Genomic DNA, 15,482 nt, shown 5'->3' on the forward strand with positions numbered 1-15,482 from the left:
TCAAAATATAGACTTACTTTTCACCATTTGCACTAGATCGTCACCAAAGCTCTGCCTGGTCCTCTGCTTTTCAAATATTTATTCCTCAGATTTGGAGAATTCAGCCTTGTTTGTCACAACATTGTTGATAAGAGTGAAAATCAGCATAACTTGGTTGTGGAACCATAGACACGGTGTCTGTCTATGGAACACAGTGAAGCCCTTTAATCTCTCCCTGTGCTAAGATACTGAAAAACCAATTGGTAGGGGAATATGTACTTTACAAATTTATTTTTTAATACATGTGTGCTGTGCTGTGCTAAGTCACTTTAGTCATGTCCAACTCTTTGAGACCATTTGGACCATAGCCTACCAGGCTGTTCTGTCCATGGGATTCTCCAGGCAGGAATACTAGAGTGGGTTGCCGTGCCCTCCTCCAGGGGATCTTCCCAACCAGGGTATTGAACTCAAGTCTATTATGGCTCACGCATTGGCAGGTGATTAGAAATAAGGATGGACTGTTAACAGTGTTCACATAATTTACAGCTGAATTGTGGGAATATTATTTTTTTCTATATCTGAACACTCTATTTTCTAAATACTAATGGATCACTGGTATATGAGTAACTAGCATAGTTAAAGCTAAATAAAATAGTATAAGCTTGAAGATGGAAATAATTTTCTTTTATAGCAGAGAATTGCTACTAACCCTAGTGCCCAGAGTACCTGGAAAGTGACTCAGCATGGCAGGAAGTCTAGAATCCTGGAGACCCAATTCTGCTCCCTCATTTCATGATGAGGGAACCAAAGCCCTTTGGGCCAAATGTCTTGCTTGAATCCCTGTAGTTCATTAGTACAGTAACCAGATTTTCTGACTTCCGTTTGAAGTCAGGAAATAGCTTCCACACGCCTCACGTATCTTTTTTTATGATTTTTTAAAAATTTAATGTTGGAGAATAATTGCTTTACAGTGTTATGCTGGTTTCTGCATTGCCTCAACATGAATCAGCCACAGGTATACACATGTCCCCTTCCTCCCGAGCCTCCCTCCCGTCTCCCACCCACCCCACCCCTCTAGGTTGACACAGGGCACTGGGCTGAGCTGCCGGTGTCTCACAGCAGACCCCCACTGGCTGTGGTACACACGGTAATGTTTATGTTTCCATGCTGCTCTCCCAGTTCATCCCACCCTCTCCCCTACTGTGCCCACAAAGCTCTTCTCTATGTCTGGCCTCTGTTCTTGCCCCGCGAATAGGTTCGTCAGCACCATCTTTCTAGACTCCACACACATGCACTAATATATATTTGTCTTTCTCGTTCTGACTGACTTCAATCTGTTTGACAGGCTCTAGGTTCATCCACCTCATTAGGACTGACTCAAATGCATTCTTTTTTGTAGCTGAGTAATATTCCATTGTATATATGTACCAAAATTTCTGTATCTATTCATCTGTTGATGGACATCTAGGTTGCTTCCATGTCCTAGCTATTGTAAAAAGTGCTGCAATGAACATTTTGGGGATACATTCAATGGTTTTCTCAGGATATATCCCCAGGAGTAGGATTGTTGGGTCATATGGTATTTCTACACCTAGTTTTTTAAGGAATCTCCATACTGTTCTCCATAGTGGCTGTATCAGTTTACACTCCCAAGAGTGCAAGAGGATTCCCTTTTCTCTACATCCTCTCCAGCATTTATTGTTTGTAGATTTTTTGATGATGGCCTTTCTGACCTGTGTGAGGTGATACCTCATTGTAGTTTTTATTTGCATTTCTCTAATAATGAGTGATGTTGAGCATCTTTTCATGTGTTTATTAGCCATCTGTATGTCTACTTCAAATAAATGTCTTTTAGGTCTTCCACCCATTTTTTGATTGGGTTGTCTGTTTTTCTGGTATTGAGCTACATGAGCTGCTTATATATTTTGGAGATTAATCCTTTGTCAGTGTTTCACTTGCAATTATTCTCTCCCATTCTGAGGGTTGTCTTTTAATATTGTCTATTGCTTCCTTTGCTGTGAAAAATCTTTTAAGTTTAATTAAGTCTCATTTGTTTACTTTTGTTTTTATTTGCTTACTCTAGGATGTGGGTCAAAGAGGATCTTGCTGTGATGTATGTCAAAGAGTACTGCCTGTGTTTTCCTCTAAGAGCTTTATAATTTCTGGCCTTACATGTAAATCTTCAATCCATTTTGAGTTTATTTTTGTGTATAGCATTAGAAAATGTTCTAGTTTCATTCTTTTACATGTAGCTGTCCAGTTTTCCTGGCACCATGTATTGAAGAGCTTGTCTTTTCTCCATTGTATATTCATGCCTCCTTTGTCAAAAATAAGGTGCACGGGTTTACTCTGGGCTTTCTATCTTGTTCCATTGGTTTATATTTCTGTTTTTGTGCCAGTACCATACTGTCTTAATGACTATAGCTTTGTAGTATAGTCTGAAGTCAGGAAGGTTTATTCCCACAGCTCCACTCTTCTTTCTCAAGATTGCTTTGGCTATTTGGGGTCTTTTATGCTTCCATACAAATTGTGAAATTCTTTGTTCTAGTTCTGTGATAAATGCCATTGGTAGTTTGATAGAGATTGCATTGAATCAGTAGATTACTTTGGGTAGCAGTCATTTTCACATTGTTATATCTCTCCATCTATTTGTGTCAGCTTTGATTTCTTTCATCAGTGTCTTATAGTTTTCTTCATACAGGTCTTTTGTCTCTTTAGGTAGGTTTATCCCTAGGTATTTTATTCTTTTTGTTGCAATGGTGAATGAGATTGCCTCACAGTCTGAATGAGAACTGCTCACTTAAGCCCATCAACTTAGTGTCTCACACACAGCTAGAACACTTGAGAGACCACACAGTAGCTTTTAAATGCAGTCAGTACTCATGAACAAAAACATGGGAAATCTTTGGAAATTTCTGACAGCAGCCAGGCTTGACTTGTGAGGCTGATGTGTCTCAGTTTGGGCTGGGACAACTGAGTGACTGAGTTCCCTCTCTACCCAGCCTCATCCTCCAGCAGTAAGGTCCAGGCCTGTTCATGTGACTCCATCAACAGTGAGTAGACAGCCACCAAAAAAGATGAGCCTTGTCATTTGTGACAACGTGGATGCACCTTGAGGTCACCTTGCTGAGTGAAGTGAGTCAGAAAAAGACAAATACCGTATGACCCATGCATGTGTGGAATATTAAAAAAAAAAAAAAGAAGAAGAAAATTAATGAACAATCGAAACCAAAACAGACGTATAGATACAGAGAACAGAGTGGTGGTTACCAGATGAGAAGGGGAGTGAGGTAGGGCAAAATAAGTAAAAGGTATCAACTCTGTGGTGATGTATGGAAACTAAATTTTAGGTGATGAGCAAACTAAAATATATGGAGGTAGAAATATAATATTGTACACATGAAACTTATGTACCTCAGTAACATATAAATCTTTTAAAAATCAGTGAATTTCTCCTCAATGAAAGGGAATGCTGGACAGTTCCAAAAATTTAAAAGAACCTGTACCAAATTATGGCTGGGAAGTGTGTATGTGAAATTGTCATAGGAGCATGGGTTACAATTTAGAAGATTCTCAGAAGTTTAAAAGAATGAGGGCCAGTGCTTGCTTCGGCAGCACATATACTAAAGTCGGAACCATATGGGAAAATTAGCATGACTCCTGCGCAAGGATGACATGCAAATTTGGGAAGTGTTCCATATTTTTATACAAAAATAGAGTCAAGGACCTACTGTATAGCACAGGGACTTCTACTCAACACTCTATTATAAACTATATGGGAAAAGAGTGGAAAAAAAAAAGGACAGAGATATGTCTGTGTATAATTGAATCAAGTCGCAGGACACCTGACACAAACACCACATTGTAAATCAACTATACTCCAGTATAACATTTTTTAAAAAGAGTGAGGACGAGATCTCCAAGACCCTTTCCAGCTCTATAATCCTATTAGAAAATAAATACAAATGTTAGCAAAACAAAACACAAAAAAAGAAGAAAAGAACAGTAAGTGGAAATATAAGACCTCTTGAAGACCAGGCATGAAACTGATACACTGCCATTTTCATCACATTGTTAATCAAAGTCAATGGAAAAGCCAACCCAGATTCAAGGAACAAGGAAGCAAATTTTGCTTCTTTTATAATATTTAATTTAAAAAAAAATTTTTTGTGATGCTCCAGGTATTAGTTGTGGCATGTGAAATCTAGTTTCCTGACCAAGGATTGAACTAGGGCCCCCTGCATTGGGAACACAGAGTCTTAGCCACTGGACAGCCAGGGAAGTCTCAGATTCCACTTCTTAATGGGAGATGCTACAAAGAATTGTGGTCATGTTTGCTATCTATTACAGTTATCTGAGGAAAGTGATCTGTTCCAACAAGAATAACCTACTATGTCCCTGTATTATTCAAGGTACCCAGATTCTAGAGATGAGCCCACGTCTAAAGATACATCAGTTAAGCAGCATAAAATAATGAAGTACCAGACTTGGGATTTGAACTTGGCAGAACAAGGGCAGAACTGAGACCTTTTAGCCATGATTTTCTTCACCGCTCAACTCAAAGAGCAGCTCTTCCAAATTGTCACTCATATGTCCAAGCCAAGTATTACCAAATGCTTTCCTTTGAGCCTTCCTAGCAATATATGGGTCATCTGTGATTGTCCTTATCTTCCATGATTGTGTAGTAAAATCATTTTTCTGGTTTGAAACCCCAGTCTAAATTTAGACTACTTGAGGACAGGCACTGCAGTTTGTCCATTACTACATCTCCTAAGCATCAGGCACAGCAAGTATGCTGTACTTTAAGACATCTGCATGGATATTTATAACTAAATTTTGTCTGTAGTTTTTTGTTTCTATTGTGCTATCTTTGACAGAGTTTTTAAAAAATGTGTGTCCACCTGATAAAAATAATTTGGAAACTTTCCTTTTAGTACTTCAAATAATTCAAATATTGTAAATTATGGGGCACATTCATGTAGGCATCTTGGATTGGGAGTGTATGGCTTGCTGCTTCACCAGTCACCTTAGTTACATCTTAGCCATTTTCTCATTGTGCATCATCTGCTCTGTACCAAGCCCTTTCCACCACCCCCATGTATCTACATATTACAGGAACACAGAAATTGTCCATTTAGGGCAACAAAAGTCTCATGAACATCATGTTGCTGTGAATAGCAGGTGTCTGAAGGCTTCCATGTTCACCTTCAAGTTGGAATACAAATTGGAGAAAGAAAAAGAATGTCACAGGTGTTGGAGAGCATGCTATGCTCCACTGCTGAGTGAAAAACGCATTTTGCTGAAAGCAAGCTGCCACTACTTATGAAAAGCTATCGGGGCTCAGAGTCCAATTAGAGAGGAAAAAAAATCAATAGTGATTCACTTCCTTGTTAGAGGAATTGATTTTCCTGATAAAGTTCACAATATTCTTAGAGTTGGTCTTAATCATTTTCTGGGAAAATGGCACAGCTCCAGCTCTCCCAAGTTGTATAGTTAAATTGAGATCAGTGGTTTAGCAGTGCAGGGAGTTACAAATCAATCTCATCAAAGAGGAAACTGCATCCCTCAGACAGAAAGTGAGCAAAAATACCAGCCAGACATCCCTCTCTCGCCAAATATTCAGATGTTTATTTTATCTCTTTTTAAAAAAATCTAGGTAAGGACCATGATCTTCCAGTTTTCATTCGAACCTGAATATCAAAATGGATACATGGTTTCATTTTTCTTGTTTTGATAAATAAAACTGTGCCCTTGGGTTTAGAAGACTTGTCTGTATTGCACCTCTCTCTTGCTGGCCTCGTGACCTTGAGAGAATCATTTCACTTCCCTGAATTGCTCTTCATCTTTAAAGAGATTGGATTTGCCGATGTGTGTGCCAGATGTATATGTGGCTTATCAAACAATCATGTGTAATTCAGCAATTACTTGTAATTAAGCAATTACATATCGCAGACACTGCTCCAAGTGCATCAACTCTTTGAACTCTCACAACCACCCTGTGGAAAAGCTATCATTATCCCTCCATTTAGAGACAAGGACACAGGGATGTAGAGAGGTTTAGGTAATTTGCCCAATCTTAATTCTTATTCAGGGCCACATGAAACACAGGGGCTTGATCACTGTTTCTAGAAAGGATTCTAGAACTAAATAAATTTGGGAAACACCACCTCCTATATTCTCCTTTTGGGAATTTGCATTTGATGTTAGTTAATGAAAGGTTCTGGGGAGTCCTAAAGCAGACATCAGTTTATCTCAGCATTTTTCAAATAGTTTGGTTATAGAACTTTCTTTTTCATGCAGTACTAGCAATATCCCAGAGGACAGTCAACTAAGAATCAGAAAATATTTGAGTTCCAGTTCGAAACACAAGTTCTTAAGTGAACTTGAAAATCGCTTAAATTTTACAAACCTCAGTTTCCATTATTAAGCTAGTGAAACACCTACTTCGACAAATCATTTATCAATACATGAATTAAATAAGATGCCATATGGGGAAGCTCTTTTGTAAAGAATGAAATATTACACAAATGCTAGGTGTTATTTTCATTAATTCAATTCTTTGAACATGAAATATGAGAAATGGTTTCCCAACCAGAGACAACCCTTGTCACTCAATCATTTGTAAAACTCATTCCTTTTTTTTTTTCTCTTTTTTTCCTTTAACCATGAAGTCTACTCCAAAGTTACTATCCAAACAGCAAAATAATTGAATCCCATTAAAGGCCTTTTTCTCTTATATTCATTTAGCAAGAGTCTCTATTCAATCTTTGATTGAATGATTGCTCTAAAAATTAATTCTGTAAAATCTTATTTGAGACTGTTTTAAATTAAACACAGAAACCTGGGATTGCTTCAACAAATTGATAAATACATTACCTGTGCATAACCAACTGTGTTCTAGAAGTTCAGCACATCTCATTTTTATTCTTGTTGCTTGTCATTTGTTTCCTACTGTTGCTATCATGTTCTGCACCTCCTCTACATATTCTGAAACACTGCTATTTTGGCATTGTGTGTTGCATTAAAAGTGAAATTCAGCATGAGAAAGATCCTCTGGATTCAAGAAATTTAATGATCAGAGTACCATCAAGCAGTGTGTGTATGTGTGTGTGTGTGTGTGTGTGTGTGTGTGTGTAGTAAGTTCCCTACTTACAAACCTTCAAGTTGCAAACTTTAAAGGTGTGAACATTGGTTCACATGTCCAATCACATAAGTTAGTTCCCGCGTCTGGTGGACATTGTCACGTGCACAACTCCTCTACAAGTGGTTGTGCTTCAGTGTACAGCACTGCTTAGAGTGCAATAGAATAGAATCTTTGCAGCAGCTTGCCCTGTGTCTCCTGTTGCTGATGATCCTCCAGCTCCACCTTCTCCCACCTCCTCTCCCTCCTCCTCCAGGAGTCAGTAACTCCTCTTTCCTGTTCACTGGATGCCAGCACCTGTATGCCAGCTGTTTACTGTATCACTGTACTTTCCAAGGTACCATACCACAAGATTGTGGCTTCCCTGACAGCTAAGTTGGTAAAGAATCTGCCTGCAATGCAGGAGACCCTGGTTTGATTCTTGGGTTGGGAAGATCCACTGGAGAAGGGATCGCCTACCCACTCCAGTATTCTTGGGTTTCCCTTGTGGCTTAGCTGGTAAAGAATTCACCTGCAATGTGGGAGACCTAGCTTCGATCCCTGGGTTGGGAAGATCCCCTGGAGAAGGGAAAGGCTACCCACTCCAGTATTCTGGCCTGGAGATTCCATGAACTATATAGTCCTTGGGGTCACAAAGAGTCAGACACGACTGAGCGAATTTCACTTTCACTTTTTACTGGAAGATTAAAAATGTTTTCTTTATTTTTTGTTTTTATGTATTATTTGTGTGAGAAATATTACAAATCTATTACAGTACTTTATAGCCGATAGTGTTACTTAGGTACCTAGGCTAACTTTGTTGGACTTAGAACAAGTTGGACTCATGAATTCACTCTCAGAACAGAACTTGTTCATATATAGGGGACTTACTATACAAACTATGGCCTGCACACCAAACCAAATCCTTCATCCTGTTTTTGTACAGTCCAGGAGTTAAGAAAAGCTTTTTTAATAGTTGAGAGGCATGGAAAGAAATAATACCATGACAAGTGAAAATTATATGAAATTCAAATTTCAGTGTCCTTAAGTTTCACTGGATTATAGTCACACCTGTTTGTTTACGTATTATCTGCAATAAGGCAGCCTTCACAGTATAGCAGCAGAGTGAGTAGTTAGGATAAGAGATGGTAAGCTTCACAAAACCTAAAACATTTACTGTTTCGCCCTTTATAAAAGAATTTGCCAACCTCTGTTTTATGTTCAGTATTTTCATACAATGGGTTTTGCCTGAGAAAATATAGTTCCTCTATAGAACAGACATCTGGGGACAGATTTGGAGAAATAAGCTTGGTTTGCTTAACTTTACTTAACCTATAAAAGAAGACTATGGTTTAGTAGAAATATCAGGGGGCTTTGGACCTTGGCAATAAGGAGTTCATGATCTGAGCCACAGTCAGCTCCTGGTCTTGTTTTTGCTGACTGTATAGAGCTTCTCCATCTTCTGCTGAAAAGAATATAATCAATCTGATTTCGGTGTTGACCATCTGGTGATGTCCATGTGTAGAGTCTTCTCTTGTGTTGTTGGAAGAGGGTGTTTGCTATGACCAATGCGTTCTTTTTGCAAAACTCTATTAGCCTTTGCCCTGCTTCATTCCGTACTCCAAGGCCAAATTTGCCTGTTACTCCAGGTGTTTCTTGACTTCCTACTTTTGCATTCCAGCCCCCTATAATGAAAAGGACATCTTTTTTGGGTGTTAGTTCTAAAAGGTCTTGTAGGTCTTCATAGAACCGTCCAACTTCAGCTTCTTCAGCGTTACTGGTTGGGGCATAGGCTTGGATTACCATGATACTGAATGGTTTGCCTTGGAAACGAACAGAGATCATTCTGTTGTTTTTGAGATTGCATCCAAGTACTGCATTTTGGACTCTTCTGTTGACTATGATGGCTACTCCATTCAACAGAATGGGAAAGACTAGAGATCTCTTCAAGAAAATTAGAGATACCAAGGGAATATTTCATGCAAAAATGCACTCAATAAAGGACAAAAATGGTATGGACCTAACAGAAGCAGAAGATATTAAGAAGAGGTGGCAAGAATACACAGAACTTTACAAAAAAGATCTTCACGACCCAGATAATCACAATGGTGTGATAACTCACGTAGAACCACACATCCCAGAATGTGAAGTCAAGTGGGCCTTAGAAAGCATCACTATGAACAAAGCTAGTGGATGTGATGAAATTCCAGTTGAGCTATTTCAAATCATGAAAGATGATGCTGTGAAAGTGCTGCACTCAATATGCCAGCAAATTTGGAAAACTCAGCAGTGGCCACAGGACTGGAAAAGATCAGTTTTCATTTCAATCCCTAAGAAAGGCAATCCCAAAGAATGCTCAAACTACTGCACAATTGCACTCATCTCACACGCTAGTAAAGTAATGCTCAAAATTCTCCAGGCCAGGCTTCAGCAATACGTGAACTGAGAACTTCCAGATGTTCAAGCTTGTTTTAGAAAAGGCAGAGGAACCAGAGATCAAATTGCCAATATCCGCTGGATCATCGAAAAAGCAAGAGAGTTCCAGAAAAACATCTATTTCTGTTTTATTGGCTACGCCAAAGCCTTCGACTGTGTGGATCACAATAAACTGTGGAAAATTCTGAAGGAGATAGGAATACCAGACCACCTGACCTGCCTCTTGAGAAACCTGTATGCAGGTAAGGAAGCAACAGTTAGAACTGGACGTGGAACAACAGACTGGTTCCAAATAGGAAAAGGAGTACATTGAGGCTGTATATTGTCACCCTGCTTATTTAACTTATATGCAGAGTACATCATGAGAAATGCTGGGCTGGAAGAAGCACAAGCTAGAAGCAAGATTGCTGGGAGAAATATCAATAACCTCAGATATGCAGATGACACCACCCTTATGGCAGAAAGTGAAGAACCAAAGAGCCTCTTGATGAAAGTGAAAGAGGAGAGTGAAAAAGTTGGCTTAAAGTTTAACATTCAGAAAACTAAGATCATGGCATCCAGTCCCATCACTGCATGGGAAATAGATGGGGAAACAGTGGAAACAGTGTCAGACTTTATTTTTGGGGGGCACCATAATCACTGCAGATGGTGACTGCAGCCATGAAATTAAAAGACGCTTACTCCTTGGAAGGAAAGTTATGACTAACCTAGATAGCATATTAAAAAGCAGAGACATTACTTTGCCAACAAAGGTCCGTCTAGTCAAGGCTATGGTTTTTCCAGTGGTCATGTATGGATATGAGAATTGGACTGTGAAGAAAGCTGAGCACTGAAGAATTGATGCTTTTGAACTGTGGTGTTGGAGAAGACTCTTGAGAGTTCCTTGGACTGCAATAAGATCCAACCAGTCCATCCTAAAGGAGATCAGTCCTGGGTGTTCATTGGAAGGACTGATGCTGAAGCTGAAACTCCAGTACTTTGGCCACCTCATCTGAAGAGTTGACTCGTTGGAAAAGACCCTGATGCTGGGAGGGATTGGGGGCAGGAGGAGAAGGGGACAACAGAGGATGAGATGGCTGGATGGCATCACCGACTCGATGGACATGAGTTTGAATAAACCCTGGTTGTTTGTGATGGACAGGGAGGCCTGGCGTGCTGCGATTCATGGGGTCACAGAGAGTCGGACACGACTGAGCGACTGAACTGAACTGAACTTGGACCTTGGTATAAACCTTGCCTTTGGTTTTCTTAGCTGTCTGTCCTTGGGTGTACCATTTGAACATTCTCAATCTCAGTTTCCGTCTCTTTTAAATTGGAGTCATGAATTTAGCCCAGTACCTACCAGAAAGCAGTGTTCTGAAAAGTGTCAGTTTTCTCTCCTAGAGTCCCAGCAAGGGCCATGGGAAATGCATTACAGATGCCTTCCAGCAATCTGTTTTGCAGTCTAGACCACAAAGCAACTGAAATTAAAGAGCAGAGCAGCCCCCAGCCTGCTCCCTGCAGCTTATTCATAGTACTTTTCAGGTCTACCTGACTGGAAAGTAATACATTTCAGAAAGACTGTTTAGTTTAGTCTTTCCTTCTTATAAACAACTACTTGGCTACATGAGCTTCTCACTGGAGATGTGCTTCAATTCAGTGTTAGACATCCAGCCCACAGATAACCACTTCTCTTACCCTTCTAATGCTGTCTATCTTAGTCTCTGCAGTGCAGGGCAGTGCTTCAGCCTCACCTCCACATTCTATGATTCTCTCAGTGGTGAAAATGTTCTTGAATAGTTGTTAGTTGTTCTTATTGTGAGGAGGAGTGAGATTAGGAACAACATATGTCATTAAATGTTGGTGACATCACTCCTAGGGTTCTTGATTGACAAGTTTTTTTCCTCCAGCACTTTGAATACTGTTATTCCACTGCCTTTTGATCTCTATTATTTCTGAGAAGTCAGATGTTAATCTCATTGGGTTCCCTTGTTAATAATGAATCATTTTTCTCCTGATGCTTTTCCAGATCTTTTCTTGTCTTTGGCTTTCAGCATTTTTGCTGTGGTATGTCTATTTGTGTCTCTTTGCACATTTATTCTACTTTAAGTTTGTTGAGCTTCCTAGATGTTTAAGTTGGTGTTTTTCCATAAATTTAGGATGTTTTCATCCCCATTATTTCATCAGTATTTTCTCTACTGTCTTTAACTTCTCTATTTCTGGTATTATCATATATTGTTAGCACACTTAATGCACTAGTGTTTCTCTGAGGCTCTGTCTGTTTTTATTATTTTTTTCTCTTCTTCAGATTACATAATTTCTATTGCTCTATCCTCAAGTCTGCTAGTTCTTTCTTCTGACAGTTGAAATCTATTGTTGTGTCCCTCAAGTGAATTTTTTATTTCGCTTACCCTACTTTCCAATTTAAGAAGCTTCACTTTGCCCTTTAATATGATTTCTGTCCCATTATTGATATTTCCTATTTGGTGGAACATTATCATCATACTTTCTTTTACTCCTTTAAATATTCTTTTCTTTAGTTCTTTAACATGTTTATAATGGCTATTTTGAAATTTTTTTTTCATTTATTTTTATTAGTTGGAGGCTAATTACTTTACAATATTGTAGTGGTTTTTGCCATACATTGACATGAATCAGCCATGGATTTACATGTGTTCCCCACCCTGAACCCCCCTCCCACCTCCCCCCCCACCCCATCCCTCTGGGTCATACCAGTGCACCAGCCCCGAGCACTTGTCTCACGAATCCAACCTGGACTGGCGATCTGTTTCACACTTGATAATATACATGTTTCGATGCTGTCCTCTCAGATCATCCCACCCTCGCCTTTCCCCATAGAGAATTTTTTTTATATCTGGTCTCTTTTAGAAGCAGTTTCCATTGCCTGCATTTTTATGATATATGGATCCTATTTTCCTATTTCTTTGCATTCCTTATAAATTTTGCTGGTAACTAGATATTTCAGATAAAATATTATAACAACGTGGCTGGACATAGGTACTCCCTTTCTTGGACTTATTATTATTATTTGATTTTTTATTTGTCTAGTGACTGACTGGATTATATCAGTGAAGTCTGTCCCCCTTTAACGCTGTCCTGCAGCGTTAAGCCTCTGATGTTGGTCCTCAGTGAGATGCAGTGTTGCCTGAAATAAGAATGGTTCAGTTAGGGATCTCTTTGACTATCTCTTTCCCTGACACACTCATGAACTTCATGTATGCCAGACACTCCCATCCAGGGAATTTCACCTTTGCTTCTCCCTCTTTCTCTATGATTCTTCCCCTAGATATTGCCATGGCTTACTTTCTCATTTCACTCAGGTCTTGAGTCAAATGTTATTTCTAAATAAAACCCTTCCCTGGCAAATCTATATATTAGTAGAATAGCAGCCCCTCTTTGGTTGCTTCCCTGTTTTTTTTTCCCACAATATTTATACTGACTGGCATGATAGCATGATATTTTTTATTGTCCATATCATACCCTAAAATGTAAAATTCACAAAACGTGAATTTTGCCTCCTCCATTCACTGTTACATCAATTCTAGAGGCTAAGATAGTTCTTGGCACAGAGTAGGCCCTCTCCAAATTTTTTTTATTAAATCATTGAAAGACTAAATACTATGTTCCTATACTAGACACCAGAAGTGGAGGAAGTATACTCTAGGAAGACGACTAAGACAACGAAAATTGCGAATGCAGAAACACCAAAGAAAGGCAGAAACACTTCTGCCTTCTTAGACTTGCTCCTCTGTCTGTCTGAGGAAGTAACTCCTTATTCCTTTGCTTTAAAATTTCACAAATCTCAAGCTGCAAGGCAGAAGAGAGGAGGAACTGGTGAAGGAGGAGAAAGTAATTTGACTGTGTTTCATTTTCACATCACGATCGTTCTCAGAGTTAGGAAACTATATGCAAGGGCAAGTATCAGGGACCAGGGCCACCGAGGGGACAGTGTTACATGTATGTTTCCACAAAATGCTTACATGTAGCTGAGCAATAGGTTACTTCTCTGGTTCAACTCCTTCGAGGGTTCCTGCTCTTCCCGCAGAAGACCCTTAATATCATTGAAAATCCTTAATGCCACTGAAAGACCCTATGGAATCTGGCCTCAGCCTTCCTCTTTGAGTGTATTTCAGGCCACCTGCTTCCCAACTTTATAGAACTCCCTTCCACTCCCCAGATACTTCATCAGCACCTTCACAGACACAGTGCTGCAGCCTTCTAACTTTCCCCTTCAGGCATGGCCCAGATAACCTTAGTTCACCTTTCAGGTCCCAACTCAAATATTACTTCCACCAGGCCTCTTCTGACTTAAACTAAATAGTCTCTTGTATTATTAGGGTAAATCCAGCTGCTATAACAAATGAACTTCAGCACAAAAATGGGCTCAAACCCAGTAGAACTGTGTGTCTCACTCATGTAGCCATGCAAGGCAGGATCATTCAAGTACACAGGCTGGTGTAGTTAACAACTCCTTCAACACGTGGCTTCCAAGATCACCATGATGACCTCCAGCCCAGGCAGCTGGATCAGGGTAAGAGCACAGAGGAGTGTATATGGGTGGTTTTATGGGCCAAACTGAACATCAGCACACACCACATCTTGGCACATTCCATCATCAGTCACGGGGCCATGCCTGACTGCAAGAGAGATGGGGTAGTCTCGTCCTGCTGTATTCCCAGGAATAAGAGGAGAATGTAGATTTTGGCAAGGTAGCAGATCCTGCCTGCTTGCCTTCCATTATGTACTCCTGGAGCACCTGATGGTCCAGTGTCACAAAGTTCAGGGCACGTGTTATATGTGAGACTTTTCAAGTCCATGAAGTCAGAACCTGGGTCAGCCTATTCTCCCTCTATATCTCTTAAAGCCTCAGCATTTAGTGGGCTCTCAATAAATATTATATTGAAATATGTGAAATTACTGCTTTGTTTGTCATAGAATGTCTAATATTAGTGATTTAGAAGAACAGCCTTTAAGGCACACCTTTGACATATGTGTTGTTCAGCAGAACACCTCCCATGGGTTAGTGGAAGGCTATAACACAGGACTCAAAGGTTTTCCAACTTGAGTGTTTCCACTAATGCCTTGTTAGGTAATTCCAGTTTCTTGCCAGGGAATCACTTGTAGAACAATGTGTTTTATGGACTAGCTGTGAGGTCATGCAGCCTGTGGGAATTTGGTGGAAGTGGGGAGCCACACAAGACCTCCATTCGGGTTGAGGAGAAAGCTTGGTCATTCATGTTAATGAATGACAGACCTTCAGTTCTGTCCCAATTAAGCAAACATTGGTTCAGCATCTACCATGTGCCAGGCACTAAGTCCAGAGCCAAGGACACAAAGATGATTACTTCCTTGGAGGAGCTTATAGACTTACAAGGGGTTCACAGTCAGCTTGTTTTGGAAATATCCCTTCAGCACTTTTTCAGAAGAATGAGCAGGACAGGAAAAAGAAAAACCATCTGGGAGCTGATTTTAATAGTTCAGGCAAAAGATGGTGTCCTGTATTGTTTCCCTTCACAGGTTTTTCTTTGTTTAACTTTTAGGGGGATAGAGGGTGGGAGGAGAGGTTGTCATGGGAAGGGTGAAGGGGCTGGAAAAGCACAAATATGCAAAGACAGAATCATCCTTCACCTGCTAGTGAGGAAAGCTGCTGAGGTGCAGAAAGGGGCAACCGCCGTGCCGATCACGTCCTGGGATGGCATGCTGTGTTTAGACAGTGCTTCAGCTGAGAAGTTCCCTACCACTCTCCAATCCCTTAAAATACAGAATTGCGCCCCTAAAATGGAGAAAAATTGGGATCCTCACAACCATGCCAGAAACTGAGGCTGTGCAGCCTTTCCTGGCATCCTTAATCCTTAGGCTGTACCTTCCTCCTTCCCAGTGTGGTGCTGGAGGAAGGGGATGGGAAGCCCACTCCAGGGTGTGTGCGTTCCGTCATGTGTCAGGCAGG

General features: G+C 40.1%; 1 protein-coding gene and 1 non-coding gene across 5 annotated transcripts in view; both read left to right on the forward strand.

The window, feature by feature from the left end:
• STAC (SH3 and cysteine rich domain) overlaps window positions 1-15,482 on the forward strand; it is a 354,063-nt gene that overhangs the window by 197,463 nt on the left and 141,118 nt on the right. The window lies entirely within an intron of this gene.
• Window positions 3,579-3,684, forward strand: LOC139031356 (U6 spliceosomal RNA). The gene has a single exon (XR_011483830.1). It is a non-coding gene; the product is annotated as a U6 spliceosomal RNA (small nuclear RNA).

Source organism: Odocoileus virginianus, chromosome 26 (genome assembly GCF_023699985.2).
Source record: "Odocoileus virginianus isolate 20LAN1187 ecotype Illinois chromosome 26, Ovbor_1.2, whole genome shotgun sequence".
NCBI classification, from domain to species: domain Eukaryota; kingdom Metazoa; phylum Chordata; class Mammalia; order Artiodactyla; family Cervidae; genus Odocoileus; species Odocoileus virginianus.